Below are 20,859 nucleotides of genomic sequence, written 5' to 3' on the forward strand. Positions count from 1 at the left end.
CGTGCAATCGCAGAAGATACTAAACAAGCCCACGTGGGCCCAGACTCTGGACTCTAACCTGGCAACAAAAAAACTATAAAAAGGGGACGCTGAAGGTGGGGGGGGGGCGCGCGCCGTTGGTAGAGCGGAGACTCCCCGGCCGCCCAGCGCTGTTTTGCCTGTTTGCCGCTTGCTTCAATAAACTTTGATTGGATTACCCATGGGCTGGTGTACAATTTTTCGTCGCCGCTTGTAACAGGACAGGCTGTGCTTCATGAGGCCAGCAATGCAATTGGGCTGTGTGGTGGCAGGAGGCCTGCTCCTTATGTAATGGCTCAGAGGCCTGTCTGTCAGATCTGAAGTCACCCTGGAGAGGCTGACCTAACCTGTCCAGGCTCCGGCATTGCAGAGGCATCCTGAAGTTTACTGGACCTGGATGTAACAATGTTCCTGGTAAGTAAGAACTGAGACACTCTCATTTCTCTTGCAGCTTACAGCCTGTGGGCCAAGGGCACCACAAGGAGCCTCTCACAGCTAGACTCTCTACCTAAAGGGGACAAAGCTTCTCAAGTCTCTGATTCCAGGGTTGCTTAAAGCAAAAAGCATGGTTTTGCTGTGCTGACAGTCAAAACCCAATCTGGACAGTGGGGTTGTATGTGGGGTGCGTGTTAGCACAGTATTTACAGACTCCCGCTCTGCCAATAGCAGTTCTACAAGTAGGTGGAGTTACGAAGAGGGGGATCGTGATTGTGCATGCTCAGGTCCTTAGTGAAATGCCCAGCCTAACCCCATCTTGCAGTCACACTGCCTACGTCCAGCCATGAAAAGAAGGGCTTTTCTCCTTTCCACTCCATACCTATCCCCTGGAGTTTCTTTCCACAACACCAATGAAAGAGAGAAGTGCCATGACTGTTTCCCGTATGATTTTGTGAACAACAATTGAGAGGACTGAAAAGTTAATTCAGAAGGTCTCTATTAACTTTCACAATGAACAATTTGGCAACTGGCCCCACAGGGCCGTGATCACCAGGTTACAGACTCATGCTCAATGACTCTGAGGCTTTTTGGTGCTCTGCTGTAAGTTCAGGGAGCTCCACCCACAACTGCTGGTAAGATCGGGACAGAAGCCAGTGCTCCTCCTTGCAGAGCGCGTAGCCAACGGAGGGAGGAGGAGAACAAACCACCACGAGGCTCCAGCTGTGCTGCACAAAGTCTTTAATGAGAAGGAGGAAATGCAGTGGCACGGAACAGAGACCGAGAAACACATCTGCTGGGTTCAGGGAGGCACAGAGAATGGCCCATATCCCAAGGACAAGCTCCAGGCAAAGCGCTTGCCTTTCCCCATTCCGATCTAGCCGGTGGCAATGCCAGCCCACCAAGAGCAGGCCCTAACTCCGGCACACTCCCTCCGTCAGCAGGAGGTTCAGCAAAGCAGAAGAGAACGAGCCCTTTCCTGAGGAGCTCAGAGCAAAGCAGAGCCAGAGGAGACACGGCGAGGCCTGCAGTGCAGCGAGGAGCAGCAGGCACAGGTCCCTTCTGCACGGTGGGATGAGGACACTCAGCCCACCTGCAAGCCGTGGCTACGCTCCTGCTGCTGCAGGATCCCTGTCTTCCTTGGTGCTCCAAAGGGGATGACCTGCTGGCTTCAGCAGTTCAGACCGCAGCGGGTGGGAGGCAGACACAGCCCTGACCCCCCCAGACCAAGGGAGCCCCCAGAAGAGATGGGAACCCCCCCGGCGCTGAGGGAGCTCCCAACAGCAGCTGACAGCGAGGATCCCACGGCTGTGCTCTGAGGGAAAGAGGTGAGGATGGGGCCCGGCAGGGTCACCACCACCGGGGAGGCCTGGATGGCCACCGTCGAGTCAGCGCAGCGGGCGACACAGGGCTCACTGCAGCTGCTTGCAAGTGGGGTTGGGCCGGAGGCGCCGCAGGGCGTTGGGAGACAGGGTCTGAAGCAAGACATCTCTCGGCGAGGGAGGCAAAGCTGAAACACAGAGCAGGCAGGGAGCACGAACCTCAATATCAGTCTGTCTGTCTTTTCCTCAGCTCTCTCCGTGGAGACTCTTTGTTTTCAAAACACCCGGTACGCCTACGTTTGCCACGACCATCATTGTGCCCTCTGAGTTGAACAGCACAGGAAGGCTGACCCACTTTTGGAATAGGCCCCAGCGCAGTGGCTTTAAAGCGCCTGTGGAAAGACTGATCATACCCCATCTCCATTGTTGCTTTGAAGATGGCACTGGATGCCCTTGGCCATTTGGTTAGAGACGGCCTCCTGCAGGTGCACGTTCTGGTGGGCAGACCCCCCTGCAGCTGAGCCCCATGGATCCCCTTCTGCTTGAAAGAACCCTCCTCTTCCCAGCTCTCCCCAGCCACCTCCCCCAAAAGGCAAAGAGATTGCAGCCCTTCAACGGTTGTATGGCAGGGCAAAGCTGAGGCAGCCCAAGTATCAGCCTCAGTAGCCACCAAGACAGCAGTTCAGCTCAGAGAGAGAGATGGAGCGGACTCAGGCTTACCTTGCTCCTCGAGGAAAGGGAGGCAAGAGTGGAGGATGCAGAGCCTGGAGCAGCGCAGGCTTTTATGCTGTGTCCCAGAGCCCTGGGGGGGCCACAAACATTCCTTGCTCATGAAGCATCTCAACACCTAGTAGACACACAGGAGACTGTGAGTAAGTTTAAGCAGAACGTCAAGACTGCACAATCCCATATGGGAGAAGAGCCTCATCTCACCAGGGATGTGGCAAAGCTCAACGTCAAAGGAAGTCCTTTGTGGGCTGGAAGGAAGACCCCTGTGGGCCAGAGCGACAGCCAGGAGGACCTTGCTTACACTCATCAGGCTCTACCACAGCATGGTTTTGTGATCAAAGAGATGCCTGCATCCTTCCCTGAGAGAGACCCACGCCCAAATTGACCTGTTTTGCTCAGCAAGATCATCCCAGAGGCCAGAGGCCTGGATGGCCTGCTTTTGAGGAGAGGCTCAGGGCAGGGAGCCAAAAGCTCACAGCCCTTTTTCCTGGGTGAGGGATGGGGTGGCCCATTCCACGCATTTCAAACTACAAAGAGACAATGGATCAGTCTCCCAGAGCACCTGGGAGTCATCGTGATGTGGAAGAGTTGGGGAAAACCCTGAACTCCAGGCAAACGTGAGTCACCCTGCTGTGGACTTCAGTGGACACAGTGCCCTGGCCTCAGGCGTGCCAGGGATAGCAGAGCTTATAGCCTCATTCCTCCCAAAGTGCTGCTTTCTTCAAGGACATTTCTACACACTGTAGCACCATTCGTGAAACAACTGGTACTTCTGTGCAATCTCATGCTGCTGCAGCCTTCCATGGCATTGCCTTTCAGTGGCTGCTCAAGGGCCCATGAGACTCAGTGCACCCCAGAATAATGAAGGTTAGAAGGGGCCTCTGGAGGTCCTATGGGACGACTGCCTGCTCTGAGCAGACCAAACTTCCCAGTTACCTCAGGAAGCTCTGGGCCTTGCCCCATCAACTTCTCAACACTGCCACTGTCAGAGAGGTCACTGTCTCTTGGGCAGCTCTTCCAGGGCTGCACCGTGCCCCTTGTCACTTATTTTCCCACAGAGACAGCTGGCATTTCCCTTGTTGCAACTTTTTAGTGTTAATCTTGCCCTTTTGCAGCACCCCTCTCCGGAGAGTGTGGCTCCTTCCTTACACAACTTCCTGTAGCTGTTGGGAGACTGCAGTTCTTCACTTGCCTGGAATATTCCTCTCACTGGCCCGTCTGCTACTCAGGTACCAGTGACCTTGCAATCAGCATCCAAGCCACGTGCCTCCTTCTTTCCTATCAGGTATTCAGGCACAAGTGACCTCACAAGCCCCTAGAGCTGCCGTGAGCCTACTCCAGCCCATCAGCTGCAGAGACAGAAGTGACCTTAAGATCAAAATGCAAACCACATGCCTGCTGCTGGCCTAGCAGGCCATGAGGCGGAAGGGAACTCACAAGCACACAGCCCAAAATGTGCATGCTGCTGCTTATCAAGAACGCAAGCACCTAGCACAAGTCATGTTCCTGCAGATGGCCTGCGGAGCCAGACGCGACCTCACAGTCAACATCCAAGCCATAATCTGGCTTCTGGCCAGTCAGGTACCCAGGTAGCAGGGAGCTCACTTACAGATACCCGTGCCGTCTTCCTGCTGCCAGCTCACGGAAGCACTCAGACAAGGAGAACTTCTGGAAGAGGAAACTCCGGATTGCCTTTGAACGGTGATGGCAACTGGGAGAGTTCCCTGAGGCCTGGAAGAAAGTCAAAGTCACTCCTGTCTTCCAGAAGGGCACAAAGGAGGACCTGGGGAACTGCAGGCTGTCCAGTCTCTCCTCGATCCCTGGAAAGGGGAAGGAGCAACTCATCCTGGAAACCCTTTCCAGACAAATGAAGAAGAAGAAGGTGATTGTTGTTTTCATTACATTATTCCTAGCCCATTTCTGTCTGACTCTGCTCTCCTCTTTTTGTGGGTGTGTATGCTTGTGTGTGTGCGCGCGCGCACGTGTGTGTGTGTGTGTGTGTGTGTGTGAGAGGTGTTGGCCAGGAAGCTTCAGCCTGCATCAAAACAAAATGGGCACACCAATCCAGATGTAGCCTCTGCAGTGCCAAAGGAAGGGCAACAATCCTTCCCCTCAGCTTTCATCAATGAGCTTGTGCTGGAAAGGAAGATTTGAGATGACTCACTCCAACCATGTATCCAACGTATCCAGGTACGCTTTCACCTGAGAAGGGGCTTGAGGCCTGGGGCCCACCCTAGCAGCCAGGGGTTCTCACAACTGAGCCTCCCAGGCCCACAAGTAGGCCACCAGGAGATGACAGTGAGGGTGCCAGCACTGGTGAGCAGGCCCCAGGGGCATGGGGTGAGGTCTGGAGATGGACAGGAAGTAAATACCAGGATTAGGATTGAAGGCTCCCTCCAGGATTTGCAGCGAGATCTGTGCTTGGGCAGACTTCCCCTCCTCCTTCCAGCCCAGAGAGCTCTATAGTCACTGAAAGGGAAATGCAGAGCAGTTGCTGTGCCCTGCCTGTACAAACCCAGCCCTTGTGCTCTCCTAGGAGCCATGGAGCACACTCAGACCTCTTGGCTCATGCAGATCAAACCTAGAACTAGGTGGGTTTTAAAAGTGGGGTGAAACAACCAGGCTGAGAATGAGAGAGAGAAGTGGGCATCCTTGAGGTGTCATTATACGGACCACATGAAAACTTTTATTCAACCCAGTTAACAAGGATGCCAAGCACAGAGGCTTTGCTGAAAAGGCCCTTTACTGCACACAGTCTTTTCCCCAGGACGATGACTTGAGATTGTTGCATGAGCAGGAAACCTACCCACACTAGCCCTGTCTCCTATGGATAACCCCCACCCACCAAGAACCACACACAAAGAGAACATCAGGTCTTAGGCTCTAATTATGATTTGCATGGGGTTTATGTGAATCAAAGGGTTTTATTTAAAACAGCAACCGCTGCAAAGAATGATGCAGTCCTAGGAAAACGGTTGGCAGGCCACTTGCAGGTGTGTAGACTATCCTGCTGCTCAGTGCAGGGCTAACTGCAAAGACAGTGGAGGATCCTTGCCGCCTTGTCCAGCTGACTTTTGTCCAGGAAGGGACTGCCTTTGCCTTCTCTACAAACCATGCTCCACACAGTGGAAGCCTGCAATCAGTTGCCCCCTCACCTTCTCCTCTCCGGGCTGAACAAACCAAGCTCCCTCAGCATCTCCCTCAGTCACCACACGCTTTGGCACCCTCCGATCCCACTCTGCGCACGTCCCCTCTTCCTGATAGATGTGTGCACAGGAAGACCTCTTCTGTGGCTCATACTGCCTGACCGTGGTCCTCCTGAAAAATGCCACCAGTGCTTGTGCAGCCTGCAGTGGGATGGCGTGGGGTTTCTCTGTCCTGGCAGGGGTGTTGGAGAGAAATGCCACAGAGCCTGAGCTGGATGTGGGCATGCAATGCCACCTGCTCTGCATTCCCCTTTCATGGCAGTCACTGGAAACCCTTTCCAGGCAGAAGGGCTGGAAGGAGGAGGGAAAAGTCTGTCCCAGCACAGCTTTCACTGTAAATCCCAGAGAGTTACAATAGAAAAAATCAGGTTTGTACTTACAAGTTAAAATTGTAACTATAGGGAATTGTGTTAGGTACAATGAATCATGATAGGTATAACCACAGAAACCTCGTATATTTTCTATCAAATTTTGTGTTTAAGAACTAACATTATGATTGAAACAATAGGCAGAAGTGTAGCCAGGGGACTAGCTAATAGAGGTAATGACGAAAGTGTAGTCAAGTGGTTAACTAGTATTTTCTCATAAGTTTTGCAGTTCTTTGCTCTTATGACTAGATGTTCCTGTACGCTAGATGAGAACAATGCTGAAATTGACCACATGTGACTGAAATTGCGTTAGGCTTCAAGATCGAAGAACAAGGACTTCAAGGAGAGCCAACAGAATCTCAAACGGGTCGGTGGTTGTGAAAGCAGCCCTTCGATTCAAATGAATTCGTCATTGTGCGTGATCGGATGTAGGCAGTACTATGATAATCACTAATAATAATTTTTATGCATATGTATATTAATCTGATTAATATCTAATTAGTTACTCCATATAACCCGTTTGTGCTGAAGCTGTGGCATGCACGCTAGGTGGAATTATCCCCCGTGCATCCAGCGCGGCAATAAACGAAGTGCCTGCTTCTTAACCTCACATTGGTGTTAAGGAGTTTTATTCCAGATTTTGGTAACAGTTTTTGGTGACCCAGATGGGAGCTTGTGAGTGAGACTGGACAAGATCAAGTGTTGATCGAACTCCGGCTGGCACCGAGGAATTCTTGGGGAGAACCATCGCCCTCGACTCACAAAGCTCCTCGCAACGTTCCCTGGAAAAAGGGTAAGGCACTTCTTTGGAATTCGTTTGGAATGCCTGCCTGTAAGGCACAGCAAAAGCTTTGCAGGGTTGGGGCTCGGAGGGTACCCGTTTGCACTGGAAGCCTAGGCGTCTGCCCGAAAGTCATAAGCAAAAGCTATTGCTGGGTTGGACTTTGTGTATTTGGGACAATTGTCATTTGGTATTTGTTTGGTATTTGATATCTGATATTTAGTGTTTGATATTTGGTATTTGATAGCTGATGTCTGGTATTTGACATTTGGTATTTACTGTCTGATCTTTGATATAAGTATAATGGCATTAGCAAAATTGTTTAAGAGTAAGACTGCAGGAGATATAAGTGCTGCTGAAAAGATACCAAAAACATCACCATTGGAATGTTTATTGGCACATTGGGGTGAATTACATGATGATTTACGTAAAAGTCAGATAATTGAATACTGTAATCATTGGTGGCCTTTGTAAGTTTTGGAAGATCAGGAAAAATGGCCAACGAACGGAACTTTGAGTTATAATACTATATTGCAGTTAATGTTGTTTTGTAGGAGAGAGGGTAAATGGAGTGAAGCGCCATATGTCGATTTGTTCTTTTATCTGAGGCAGAGAGCGGATTGGCAAAAAGAATGTAAGCTAATTAGTCGAGATAATCTGGTGACGGCACTGACTTCAGAAAAATAAGAAAACTAAGAGTTGTTGTTCGGCTTGCGATATTGGAAAGAGGTGCATTAGATGTACGGTACCGAGAGAGGATGGAACCGAGTTAGAACTGGAGATAGCCCCACCGAGGGAGGAACAAGATTCCTCTCCTTCACATGCACGGGAAAGGAGTATTGAATCAGGAAGAATAATGGAGCTGGATAGCAATAGAATGGGGGACGGGGGGGATGAAACACCAGAAGAAGTAATTCATACCCCAGTGTCTTGGAGAACTAGACAGCAATCTCAGTTGTTAGCCCCCTTGAGACAGGGACTGGGACAACATGGGCCAGTGTCTGTAAAAGTCCCATTCTCTATCATGGATTTGATGGCATGGAAACAGGCAGCAGGGGTGTATAGAGAAGATCCAGAGAGGGTGGGAAGAGTCGTAGAAACACTTATTAGAACTCAGGACCCCAACTGGAATGATTTACAGGTAACATTCGATAGTTTATTGGATAGTACTGAAAACCAGATGGTATTAAAAACTGGAAAAGCACAAGCAGAGGCAGCATATATGAATGAAACGCTCTCTGGAACTTTGGAAGAGAGTTTTCCTTCAGGAGATCCCCAATGGCATCTGAATGACCCTGTACACAGGAGAAGGTTAACTCGATACCAAAAATGGGTATTGTATGGAGTAAAGCATGCAATGCCAAAAGCTTTGAATTGGTCTAAATTATATGAGATAAAGCAAGACAAAAATGAATCTCCCTCTGTGTTTTTGGAACAACTGAAGGAAACTGCTAGGAAATACACTGATTTAAAATTGGAAACAGAGGCAGAACAACAACGATTGGCTTTGATTTTTATGGGACAGTCAGTGCCTGTTAGAAGGTGAAAGATCCAAAAATTGGAGGGAGAGGACTCAAGAAATTTAAATAAAATGTTAGAAACGGCATGGAAAGTTTATAATAATCAAGAGAAGGAAGAAAAAAGAAAAGAAAAGAAAAGAAAAGAAAAGAAAAGAAAAGAAAAGAAAAGAAAAGAAAAGAAAAGAGAAAAGAAAAGAGAAAAGAAAAGAAAAGAAAAGAGAAAAGAGAAAAGAAAAGAAAAGAGAAAAGAAAAGAAAAGAAAAAAGAAAAGAAAAGAAAAGAAAAGAAAAGAAAAGAAAAGAAAAGAAAAGAAAAGAAAAGAAAAGAAAAGAAAAGAAAAGAAAATATTAGAGACAGTAGATTAATAGCTGTTTTAACAGGGAATGCAGCAAGAGGAAGAGGACGAGCTAGAGGAAGAGGAGGTTTTAGAAATTTTGGTGACTGGCAACCAAATGCACCTCTAGGGATGAATCAGTGTGCATACTGCAGGGAGGATGGACATTGGAAAAAGGATTGCCCTAAACTGAAAACAAGTCAGCAAGAAGCTGCAAGGGGGAACCCAGCTGAGCCTCTGCTTACAATTAAGCTGGGAAATGGTAAAGTTGAATTTTCAGTAGATACGGGAGCAGTATCTTCTGTTTTGAATACTTATAAAGGGCAATTGGGAAATAAAACAGCTAACATAATTGGAGCCACTGGGAAACAGGAAAATAGACCATTCCTTCAACCCCGACATTTAAAATTTGGAAATAAGGCAATTACACATGAATTTTTGTATGTGCCAGAATGTCCGACACCCTTGTTGGGTTGAGATCTGTTATCCAAATTAAATGCACGGGTAGTTGTTGGGGGAGGAGACATTCTTTTAAAAACACCAGAATCAAAGCCAGGAGAAATATTGATGATACAGGAGAAGGTCAAAATTCAGGAGATGCCACAGGAAGTTGATGATGCTGTGATACCTATAGTCTGGAACACAGAGATACCTGGAAAATCTAAGACGGCAGGCACATCCTGTAAAGGTGGAATTGAAGGAAAATGTGAAGCCAGTAAGACTAAAACAATATCCAATTAAGCCTGAGGCTAGATTGGGAATCAAGAAATTAATTGATAAATTTGTGGAATAGGGAATTTTGGAGGAGCGTGAATCTGAATATAATACTCCAATCTTACCGGTGAAAAAAACGTCAGGAGAATATAGACTAGTTCAAGGTTTAAAGGCTATAAATCAGATAATGAAAGACATACATTCTGTGGTGGCCAATCCACACACGCTCTTAACAGCCTTAAGAGAGAGTAATCAGTGGTTTACAGTGCTTGATTTGAAAGATGCTTTCTTTTGTATACCCCTGGAAGAAGAAAGTCGAAAATTGTTTGCTTTCGAGTGGGAAAATCCACAAACAGGACGAAACCCACAATTGACATGGACGAGGTTGCCGCAAGGATTCAAGAATAGTCCAACAATTTTTGGAAGCCAATTAGCAAAAGAACTTGAGACGTGGAAACACGATGGTCCCAAACCTGGACATTTACTCCTACAGTACGTAGATGACATACCGATAGCGACAGAAGAAAGACCAGCGTGTATAAAGGTAACAACTGATCTTTTAAACTTTTGGGGGCTGAGCGGATACAAAGTCTCTAGAACTAAGGCCCAGATAGCAAACCAGACTGTGATATACCTGGGTTTTGAAATCTCACAAGGGCAAAGACAGTTGGGAACAGACCGCAAAGAAGCAATTTGCAGTATCCCGGAGCTGAGAAATACCCATGAATTGAGAACCTTTTGGGGAATGGCTGGGTGGTGTCAGCTATGGATAATGAACTATGGTCTGTTAGCTAAACCATTATACGAAGCTCTTAAAGGTCCACCATTTGAATGGGGTCCAGATCAGCGGAGAGCTTTCCAGAATTTAAAATTGGCTCTGATGACAGCACCAGCTTTGGGACTTCCGGATTTGACCAAAGACTTCCAGTTATTTGTACACAAGTGTAAGAGACTGTGTCGGTTGTTTGTCTCAACATTGCTGGAACATCAAACCACCAACTGACACCACTGCCATAGCAACAGAGCGACAGTCGGGACCGCAAGACCAGAGGTTTCCTGTCTTCTTAGGAGCCTGAAGTGGAACTAATTCTAAGAAACTTTAACCTAACCCATGCACATGCGCCCAGACCCGGGGTCTGGAAGAAAGACCACCTAAGACTCCTTGAGACCCCCCAGTGACGGTATTGGGCATGCGCACCACTGCCGGGTGGTAGGTGTGGTTAAGCAGAACAGCTCTTGGAATATGCTAAGCGATTCTTAGAAGAAAAATGAATATACAACGAGGCAACCCAAGAAAAGAGCAGAAACGACCGACATTGGATGGAACATTCCCCAACCGGACTTGAAGACCAATCGGACTGTCGGGACACCGCAGATCCGTGGTGGTAGCTATTGCAACTAACTCTTTCTTTCTTTTCTTTCTCTCTCTCTCTCTCCCCCCCCCTCTCTTTCCCTTGCGTTTGCAAACCTGTCGTTAGGCAAATAAAGTTACTTGGTGCTTGACCCTGTTTTGAGTCTTAATTCTGTTCCCGAGAATACGAGCAAAACCTCGCCCCGGTCTCTGACCGGCGTGCGACAGCGCGAAACAACATATTGCACTGGGAGTGCTGACCCAGAAGATGGGGAGTTGGAAATGACCGGTTGGATATTTCTGCAAACAACTGGACTTTGTAAGTAAGGGCTGGCCTGCTTGTCTGAGAGCTGTTGCAGCCACTGTGATGATAATACAGGAGGCTCGAAAATTGACTTTGGGAAGAATGATGGTGGTATATGTGCCACATATGGTGATATCAGTGTTGGAGCAAAAGGGGGGCCACTGGCTATCCCCGAGCAGAATGATGAAGTACCAGGTAATTTTAATGGAACAAGATGATGTGATTTTGAAAACCACTAACTTAATTAATCCTGCAGTTTTTCTGAGTTCTGTACAGGAAGGAGGACAACTGGAACATGATTGCCTGACTACCATTGAATATGTATACTCCAGTCGAGAGGATTTGAAAGATGTACCTATAGACAATCTGGACTGGGAATTGTACACAGCTGGCAGCAGTTTCATCAGAAATGGAATCCGTTACGCAGGATATGCATGACAGTATTACTCTTTTAGTAATACTGTTTTAGTAACAGATATCAGTAACAACTGAAAAATCAGTTTCCCTTTCATGGCAGTTACTGGAAACCCCTTCCAGGCAGAAGGGCTGGAAGGAGGAGGGAAAGTCTGTCCCAGCACAGCTTTCACTGTAAATCCCAGAGGGAGCCTTCACTCCTAATCCTGGTATCGACTTCAAGTCCATCTCCAGACCTCACCCCATAACCCTAGGATCTGCTCACCAGTGCAGGCCCCCTCACTACACTCTCCTGGTGGCCCACTTGTGGAGTGCAAGGTACAGCTGGAGCTGAACTTGGCTAGGGACATGAAAAATAACAAGAAGGGTTTCTTCAGGTACATAAGACAACAAAGGAAGATGAAAGAAACTGTACACCCCCCATGATGAGCAGAACGGGAGACCTGGCTACAACCGACACGGAGAAGGCTGAGGTACTCAACAACTTTTTTGCCTCGGTCTTCACCAGCAAGTGTTCTAGCCATGCCACCCAAATCACAGATCCAAAGGCAGGGACTGGGAGAATGAAGTACCACCCACCGTAAGAGAAGATCAGGTTTGAGACCACCTAAGGATGTGCACAAGTCCACAGGACCCGATGAGATGCATCCGAGGGTCCTGAAGGAACTGGCAGATGAAGTTGCTAAGCCACTCTCCATCAAATTTGAAAAGTCGCGACAGACTGGTGAAGTTCCCAGTGACTGGAAAAGGGGAAACATTTTTAAAAGGGGAAAAAAGGAAGACCTGTGGATCGGCAGGCGAGTCAGTCTCACTCCTGTGCCCAGCAAGACCATGGAGCAGCTCCTCCTGGAAACTACGCTGAGGCACATGGAAAAGAGAGAGGTGATTGACGGCAGCCAACATGGCTTCACTAAGGGTAAATCATGCCTGACAAACTTAGTGTCCCTCTACGAGGAGGTTACAACATTGGTAGGTAAGGGAAGAGCGACTGACGTCATCTCCTTGTGCAAAGGGTTTGATACTGTCCTGCACAACATCCTTGTCTCTAAAATGGAGAGACATGGATTTGGCAGGTGGACCACTTGGTGGATAAGGAATTGGCTGGATGGTCGCACTCAAAGAGCTGCGGTCAACAGATGGATGTCCTGGTGGAGACCAGTGACGAGTGGTGTCCCTCACGGGTCTGTACTGGGACCAGTATTATTTAACATCTGTGCCCAGGACATGGACAGTCGGATTGAGCACATGCTCAGCAAGTTTGTGGATGACACCAAGCTGGGTGATGTGGTCGATACTCTAGAGAGAAGGAATGACATTCAGAGGGACCTTGACAGGCTAGAGACGTGGGCCCATGCAAACCTCATGAAGTTCAAAAGGGCCAAGTGCAAGGTCCTGCAGCTGGGCTGGGGCAATCCCAAACACGGATACAGGCTGGGCAATGAGTGGATTGAGGGCAGCCCTGTGGAGAAGGACTCGGGGGTATTGGTGGATGAATATGAGCCAGCAATGCACACTTGCAGCCCAGAAAAGCATTTGTATCCTGGGCTGCATCAAAAGCAATGTGGCTAGCAGGTCGAGGGAGGTGATTTTCCCCCTCTACTCCACAGTACCTGGAGCACTGTGTTCAGCTCTATGGCCCAAAGCATTAGAAAGACATGGACCTGCTCGAGCGGTTCCAGACGAGGGCCACAAAGGTGATCGGGGGGCTGGAGCACATCTCCTATGCGGAGAGTCTGAGAGCATTGGGGTTGATTAGCCTAGAGAAGAGAAGGCTCCTGAGAGACCTTCAGGAAAGGTGGGAGGGACTCTTGGTCAGGGAGTGCAGTGATAGGACGAGGTGTGATGGTTTAAAATGGAAGAGGGTAGATTTAGATTAGGTTTTAGGAAGAAATTATTTCCTGTGAGGCTGGTGAGACACTGGAACAGGTCATCCAGAGAAGTTGTGGATGCGCCATCCCTGAAATGTTCAAGGCCAGGCTGGAGTGCCTGATCTAGTGGAACATAATCTAGTGGAAGGTATCCCTGCCCATGGCAGGTGGACTTGCAACAAGATGATCTTTAAGTTCCATTCCACATAAAATGAATCTATGATTCATTCTATGACTCTAGGTGGTATGAAGTGGGAGCAAAACATTTCAGGTGAAAGAGGCAAGGGCTTAATCACCAGAGAGGCCTCGGCAAGCTGCAACTACTAGGTGTTGAGATGCTTCATGAGCAAGGAATGTTTGTGGCCCCCCCCAGGGCTCTGGGACACAGCATAAAAGCCTGCGCTGCTCCAGGCTCTGCATCCTCCACTCTTGCCTCCCTTTCCTCGAGGAGCAAGGTAAGCCTGAGTCCGCTCCATCTCTCTCTCTCTGAGCTGAACTGCTGTCTTGGTGGCTACTGAGGCTGATACTTGGGCTGCCTCAGCTTTGCCCTGCCATACAACTGTTGAAGGGCTGCAATCTCTTTGCCTTTTGGGGGAGGTGGCTGGGGAGAGCTGGGAAGAGGAGGGCTCTTTCAAGCAGAAGGGGATCCATGGGGCTCAGCTGCAGGGGGGTCTGCCCACCAGAACGTGCACCTGCAGGAGGCCGTCTCTAACCAAATGGCCAAGGGCATCCAGTGCCATCTTCAAAGCAACAATGGAGATGGGGCATGATCAGTCTCTCCACAGGCGCTTTAAAGCCACTGCGCTGGGGCCTATTCCAAAAGTGGGTCGGCCTTCCTGTGCCGTGCAACTCGGAGGGCACGATGATGGTCGTGGCAAACGTAGGCGTACCGGGTGTTTTGAAAACAAAGAGTCTCCACGGAGAGAGCTGAGGAAAAGACAGACAGACTGATATTGAGGTTCGTGCTCCCTGCCTGCTCTGTGTTTCAGCTTTGCCTCCCTCGCCGAGAGATGTCTTGCTTCAGACCCTGTCTCCCAACGCCCTGCGGCGCCTCCGGCCCAACCCCACTTGCAAGCAGCTGCAGTGAGCCCTGTGTCGCCCGCTGCGCTGACTCGACGGTGGCCATCCAGGCCTCCCCGGTGGTGGTGACCCTGCCGGGCCCCATCCTCACCTCTTTCCCTCAGAGCACAGCCGTGGGATCCTCGCTGTCAGCTGCTGTTGGGAGCTCCCTCAGCGCCGGGGGGGTTCCCATCTCTTCTGGGGGCTCCCTTGGTCTGGGGGGGTCAGGGCTGTGTCTGCCTCCCACCCGCTGCGGTCTGAACTGCTGAAGCCAGCAGGTCATCCCCTTTGGAGCACCAAGGAAGACAGGGATCCTGCAGCAGCAGGAGCGTAGCCACGGCTTGCAGGTGGGCTGAGTGTCCTCATCCCACTGCGCAGAAGGGACCTGTGCCTGCTGCTCCTCGCTGCACTGCAGGCCTCGCCGTGTCTCCTCTGGCTCTGCTTTGCTCTGAGCTCCTCAGGAAAGGGCTCGTTCTCTTCTGCTTTGCTGAACCTCCTGCTGACAGAGGGAGTGTGCCGGAGTTAGGGCCTGCTCTTGGTGGGCCGGCATTGCCACCGGCTAGATCGGAATGGGGAAAGGCAAGCGCTTTGCCTGGAGCTTGTCCTTGGGATATGGGCCATTCTCTGTGCCTCCCTGAACCCAGCAGACGTGTTTCTCGGTCTCTGTTCCATGCCACTGCATTTCCTCCTTCTCATTAAAGACTTTGTGCAGCACAGCTGGAGTCTCGTGGTGGTTTGTTCTCCTCCCCCCTCAGTTCACCAACGTAGCTGCAAGGATGTCGTGGGTTAAGCCCAGCTGGCAACTAAGCACCACACGGCTGCTTGCTGTCCAAAGAATATATAAAGCATGTGACGCACAGTGCAATTGCTCACCGCGCAGAACCTGATGCTCAGCCCATTTCTGAGCTGTGATCCCTTCACCCCCCAGCGCCAGCTCCCCCACTTATATACTGAGCATGACATCCTACGGTATCAAATATCACCTTGGCTAGTTCGGGTCATCTGTCCTGGCTGGGCCCCTCCAGCTCCTTGTGAAAGTAAACTCTCTCCCAGCCGACCCCAGGATAAAGGCAGAGGGAGAACCTGCTCTCTCCCATGACCGTGAGTCTGTCCCCATGCACAGGGCTCTGCCAGTTGTGGGCGGAGCTCCCTGAACTGATACCAGAGCACCAAAAATAAACAAGCAGACAAGAGAAAGACAGAAAAGCCTCAGAGAAATGGATGGCACCATAAGCAATGGACAGGGGTGGGAATACAAGTACTGCCACACACAGTGGTAATGAAAGATGGGAAACGGTTGCCCAGGGAGTGTTGCAGCGTCTCCATCTTTGGAGGTGTCCCACATCCAAGCAGACAAGGCCCTGAATAGCCTCCTCCACTTGAGGCTGCTTTGAGCCAGGCTTGGAGTGCAATGCTCTCCACCTCAGGTGTTGTGTGATTCTCTGAGCCACTGCTGGATGCCCTCATCCAGGAGCAGCCCTCAAGACCAAGGGAGCAGAGAGGGGGCGAGGTCCAGCGCTCAAGAAAGCTGCAGAGGTTTGGTGGGCACAGGGCAGCAGAAGGGGCACTGGTGTCAGTCCCAGGGCTGGGAGCACAGGAAAGGAAGGAAGACGAGAGTGCATTAAACCATTGCCCTGACAGCAAGGCAAGGCTGCTAATCATAGAATCATTTATGTTTGAAGAGACCTTCAAGATCATCGAGTCCAACCATCATCCATGCCCACTAAATCATGTTATGGAGTACCCCGTCCGCTCGCTTTTTGAATACCTCCAGGGATGGTGACTCAACCACTTCCCTGGCCAGCCTATTCCAATGTGTGACAACCCTCTTAGTAATGAATTTTTTCCTAATACCTAACCTAAATCTCCCTTGCCTCAACTTGAGGCCCTTTCCTCTCGTCCTATCTCCAGCCACCTGACAGAAGAGAGCAGCACCCACCTCACTACAACCCCCCTTCAGGTAGTTGTAGAGAGCTAAATGTGTAAGCCAAAAGCTCAAGGTCCCACTGAGATTTGAACTCAGATCGCTGGATTCAGAGTCCAGAGTGCTCACCATTACACCATGGGACCTCCTGGACAGGCATGGTCTTTCCCCTGTGGCCACCCTTGCCGAGCCACGTGCTCCTGGCTGAGCCTGGCAGTCTCTCCATCTCCCTGGGCATCACCAAGTGCAGCCTTCTTCAGGGCCACCAGGCCACCCTCTGCTCACAGGATCTTTCAAGGGAGTGGCAGAGCACTTTGTGCAAGCCTGGCATGCCCTCTCTTACAAGGCCCAGGCTGGTAACCTGGGAGAATCTTGCTTTTTCCTCGTTAGACTTGTTTATGAATTTTCCAGCTTAACCTCTTCAACGTTGCACCTTGCAGACTACATTCGTGGCTCAGCGATCTGTGGCTCCATGCTTGCACTTGCGGTCTCTGCTGCTGCCTCCCTTCACCCCCATGTTGGACAGCCTCCCAGTCTGCCTCTGTAAGTTATTGCCTGTCCTGTTCTCACCTTGTACCTCATACTAAGCAGCCGTTAACCACATATCCTTACTCTTGGTTGCGGTCCTAGCCAAGCTCCTGACCTTGCCAAAGGGGGCGGCCAAGAGAGAGGGCAGGGGATGTGGTTCAACAGAGGGAAGAGCTGGCAGGAGGACCCAAGGCAGCTTGTTATGGGTTGCACAAGCTGGACTGCCTTCCTCTGCTGGGACAGTCCTGGCTGACTTCAGACCCCGGTCCTCTTTTGCAGGACACGCTGTCCCCTTCTGCCCCAAAGCGGCCCTTCCCTCAGTGAGAATGAGGGTTTTCTCTCCTGAGGCTGCTCCAGACTGGTCCAGACTTAGGTGCATTCTACTATTAGCTCAAGGCAGCTCTCCCACACGCCCTGGGTCCACCTGGCCAAGGGTCCATGCACACAGTGGGGAGAAGCTGCACTGGAGCTATCCTCCTTGTGCCAGGGTTTGAGTCTGTGTGTTGAGAGCAGGGCCCTTCCTCCCAGCAGTCAGACAGGAGGAAACACATGCGGGGACACTCTACTAGATCTCAGGCTTAGCCCAGGACACTGAGGACGCAACCGCCTGGTACCTTTGGACTGCCCAAAGCACTGGGCTGGCAGCTGGCACTTCTGAACCCACAGGACAGACCAGGCTGCCGTGCACAAGCCTAAGATTTCAAATGGCGAGTTACATTCAGAGAGGGCGTGAGACACTGGAGAAGGGTTAAATTTCCACAGAGTCACAAATCTGAAAGCATGTCCCGGAGAAGCAGCATTGCTGAGGGCTTTCCTCATCCATCCCTGGGATCTGCAGGACCGAGCAGGGTGGGAGGAGCGTCTGGGAGCAGCAAGAGCAGGGCCCAGTCTCTGAAGGTCTTGCAAAGAGGTGGAGGGACCCCCCACTCCAGGGGCTGGAGCACGGGGAAAGGGACAGCCCTTTCCCATGCAGATGCTGTGCCACTGCAGGAGGAGGGATGTCCCTTCCGGGGCTGAGACAAAGTTTCTCCAAGCAATGGAGGGTCTTCCTGGGGCTCTGCTAGTCTCACCCAGCACTCGGGGAGAAAGGGTTCTGGTCCGGTGGGCTGTGTGGGCCAGTGCCCACAAGGCAGCTTCCTTGCTCGGGGCATTTTGTCCTTGGTTTCCTTCCTGGCAGCACTGCCTGCTGGGGCTGCCATGGTCCCCAGACTGTTTGCTTCCCCAAGGTCACGGCAAATGTTCCGTCCACTGTAGCGTCCGATGCTGCTCCTCCCTGCGGGACACTGCGGGGAGGACACTTTGTGCCCCCCTTATAGGCTTCAATGGGCAGCCAGAGATCTCCCAGAGCTCCCCAGCCCCTGGGAGCTGCAGCTCAGGCCAGGCTGGCTCACGCAGGAGGCCAAGCCACTCCTGTGTCCTGCACTCCCAAGGACTTTCTGGCCCAGGGCAGGCCTTGGCAAGCCAGAGAGCTACCTTCATATAGCAGAAGCCCCCTCACCGTCTATTCTCCAGGATGAACAATCCCAGCTCCTTCAGCATCTCCCTCAATCCCGACATGCTCCGGCATGCTCTGATACCACCCTGTGCATGTCCCCTCTTCCTCTTCCTCTTCCTGTGTGCACAGGAGGACCTGTTCTGTGGCTCATACTTCCTGACTGCGGTTCTTCTGAAAAATGCCACCAGTGCTCGTGCAACCTGGGGTGGGATTGCGTGAGGATGCCTCTGTCCTGTCAGCAGTGTTGGAGAGAGCCTGCCATGCCCCTGTTGGCCTCTTACTGGTAGGCCTTTACTCCCACCTGTCCCTCTTCCCACTGGTGCTGTCCGTGTTTGCTGGTGAGGAACTGCCAGCTCAGGGAAACTTTCTGGGTTGAAATCCTGCTGGTCAATGCCACATCCTGGATTGCCACCAACAGAGTGTGCCACTGGGCCTGAAAGAGGGAAGGATGCATCGCAGGGGCTCTCCAGCTTTGGGAGCAGAGGGCAGAGGAGCTCCCTGATGACTAAGGAGAGGGAAAAGTTGCCCCATCTCCAAAACGGGGGAAGAAGGACTATCTGGGGAACCAAGGAAAGGTGATGATAAACTGGAGCAAGTTCCGCGGAGGATCCCTAGGATAGTCAGGGGCAGGGGGCTCTGGCCTTGTGAGGAGAGGCTGAGGACCCAAGGCTTGCTCAGCTGGGAGAAGAAAATGCTTAGCGGGGATCTAATAGGAGCCTCCTGGTGCCTACTCCAGGAGGCTACTGCGATGGCTGGAGGATGAGCGCCATGGTCAGAAGTTGAGCAGGCAGGTTGTGACTGGCTACACAAACACAAATGATCACCCGGAGGGTGCCTAAGCATGGGAACAGGGGTCCAGAGAGGCTGTGAAACGTCTGTCCTCAAGGTATTTTATGACCCGAAAGGACAAAGCACTGATCAGCTGGTGGGAGCCTGCCAGAAGCAGGAGGATGCACTCTCTGACTCCCTGAAATGCCTTCCAACCAGAAGGCTTGTTGGAGGGGGAAGTGGAAGCAGGGAGAGAGGATTTTGTGGGTGAATGTTTGAAGAATGCCAAAAGCTGCACATTGCAGGGGAGAGGAGAGGCATGCAGAATGTGACTTTTGTAGGGGAGAGTGGAAAAGTGGAGTTCCCCAGGGGCTCTCCTCCTTCCATGATTCTGTTCTAGGCCTACCCACCTGCTACTGGTGGGGCAGCATGGGTACGCCCATTTCTCCTTCTACAGGAGCTGGGACTGCAGCAAGACCTGGTCAGCAGGCTGAGCAGAGCCCCCAGAGGGGCAAGAAGCCTCCACTGAAGAGAGAGGCCAAGAGAGAGAAGCCATGAAGGGGGGCAGCCAGAGAGAAGAGCCTGTCAGGAGTGGGACTCGAAGCCATGCCTCCCAGGGAGGCTGCAACCTGAATGCAATGCCTTAGACCACTCCGCCATCCTGACCCGCTGCTGCTGCTGCTGCTGGTCCGCGCCCTGCAGCTGCCAGAGCCAGCCCACCTCAGCCAGCCTCCTCCTGGCACTGCTGCAGGGGGAGCTGTATCCTGGGAGCACCCTTGCCTTGCTCCCACCAAGGGCTGTGGACTGGCGACCGCAGCTCCTACACGCGCTTTGTACCACATGGAACTGGAGTACCCAGCACAGGGGCAGCACACTTCCGACACATCTCCCAAAGCCCAAGGCACTCCTTCAGGGGAGCAACCAAAGGAACCGTCAGTGAATTACGGCTCTACGCACGCCAATGTCCTGTGAAGGGCTCCAGGCACACGTCTACCTTCCCCGTGACTTCCTCCATTCCCTCCAGAGCCTCAGGGGATGGCAAGCCAAGCACTTGGCCTGCAGCGCTGCCTCATGGACGGTTCCTGGGGCAACAAGGGTGCTTCCTTCTTCCCTCCTCGGAGCTGGGAAGGCTCGGCAAGGAGGGCTGTGCCACACCAACCTCGGGGTCAGTGCTGTGCCGATCTCGAGGAGCCAGTCTGTGGGAAAGGGGCTGGAGAGTCATGGTGAAAGCACAGAGGATGCGCCAAGTGCAGAGCAACGACTGAGCTCCCCCATTCCTGTGGGGAAGAGGCTCACTTACTGCCCATGGTGCAGAGGAGGAAGGAGGGCACAGATCTCTCTGGGACTTGTTGCTTCATGGAAGGAGGTAGACTGTAAGGCATCTCAGGCGGTCACTAGTCCAAATGCCTGCCTAAAGCAGGGCTAGCCCCAAAGCTAGAGCAGGTGACTCAGTGCCTGAGCCCCACTGAAACTTGAGTGTGACACCCAGGCATGGAGAATCCCAAGGTTCTCCGGGCACCTGCTGCAGTGCTTCAACACTGCCTGAGAATCTCAGAATGGTACAAAGCAGCCCCTGCAGCCTGCTGTTGCTAAATGGGGAAGGCACTGTGGAGCCAGGCAGAAGAAAAGTTGGTCTGCGTTGGCCAGGAGTCGAACCCGGGTCAACTGCTTGGAAGGCAGCTATGCTCACCACTATACCACCAACGCTCCTGCATGCACTG

At 51.4% G+C, this 20,859-nt stretch overlaps 2 non-coding genes across 2 annotated transcripts; both read right to left on the reverse strand.

Annotated features, from left to right (window-relative positions):
* Positions 1 to 16,421: 16,421 nt before the first annotated feature.
* Positions 16,422 to 16,493, reverse strand: TRNAQ-CUG (transfer RNA glutamine (anticodon CUG)). Its single transcript has one exon. It is a non-coding gene; the product is annotated as a tRNA-Gln (tRNA).
* Positions 16,494 to 20,773: 4,280 nt separating this feature from the next.
* On the reverse strand, positions 20,774 to 20,845 carry TRNAG-UCC (transfer RNA glycine (anticodon UCC)). The gene has a single exon. It is a non-coding gene; the product is annotated as a tRNA-Gly (tRNA).
* Between the last annotated feature and the right edge of the window lie 14 nt (positions 20,846 to 20,859).

Source organism: Haliaeetus albicilla, chromosome 12, assembly GCF_947461875.1.
Source record: "Haliaeetus albicilla chromosome 12, bHalAlb1.1, whole genome shotgun sequence".
NCBI lineage: Eukaryota > Metazoa > Chordata > Aves > Accipitriformes > Accipitridae > Haliaeetus > Haliaeetus albicilla.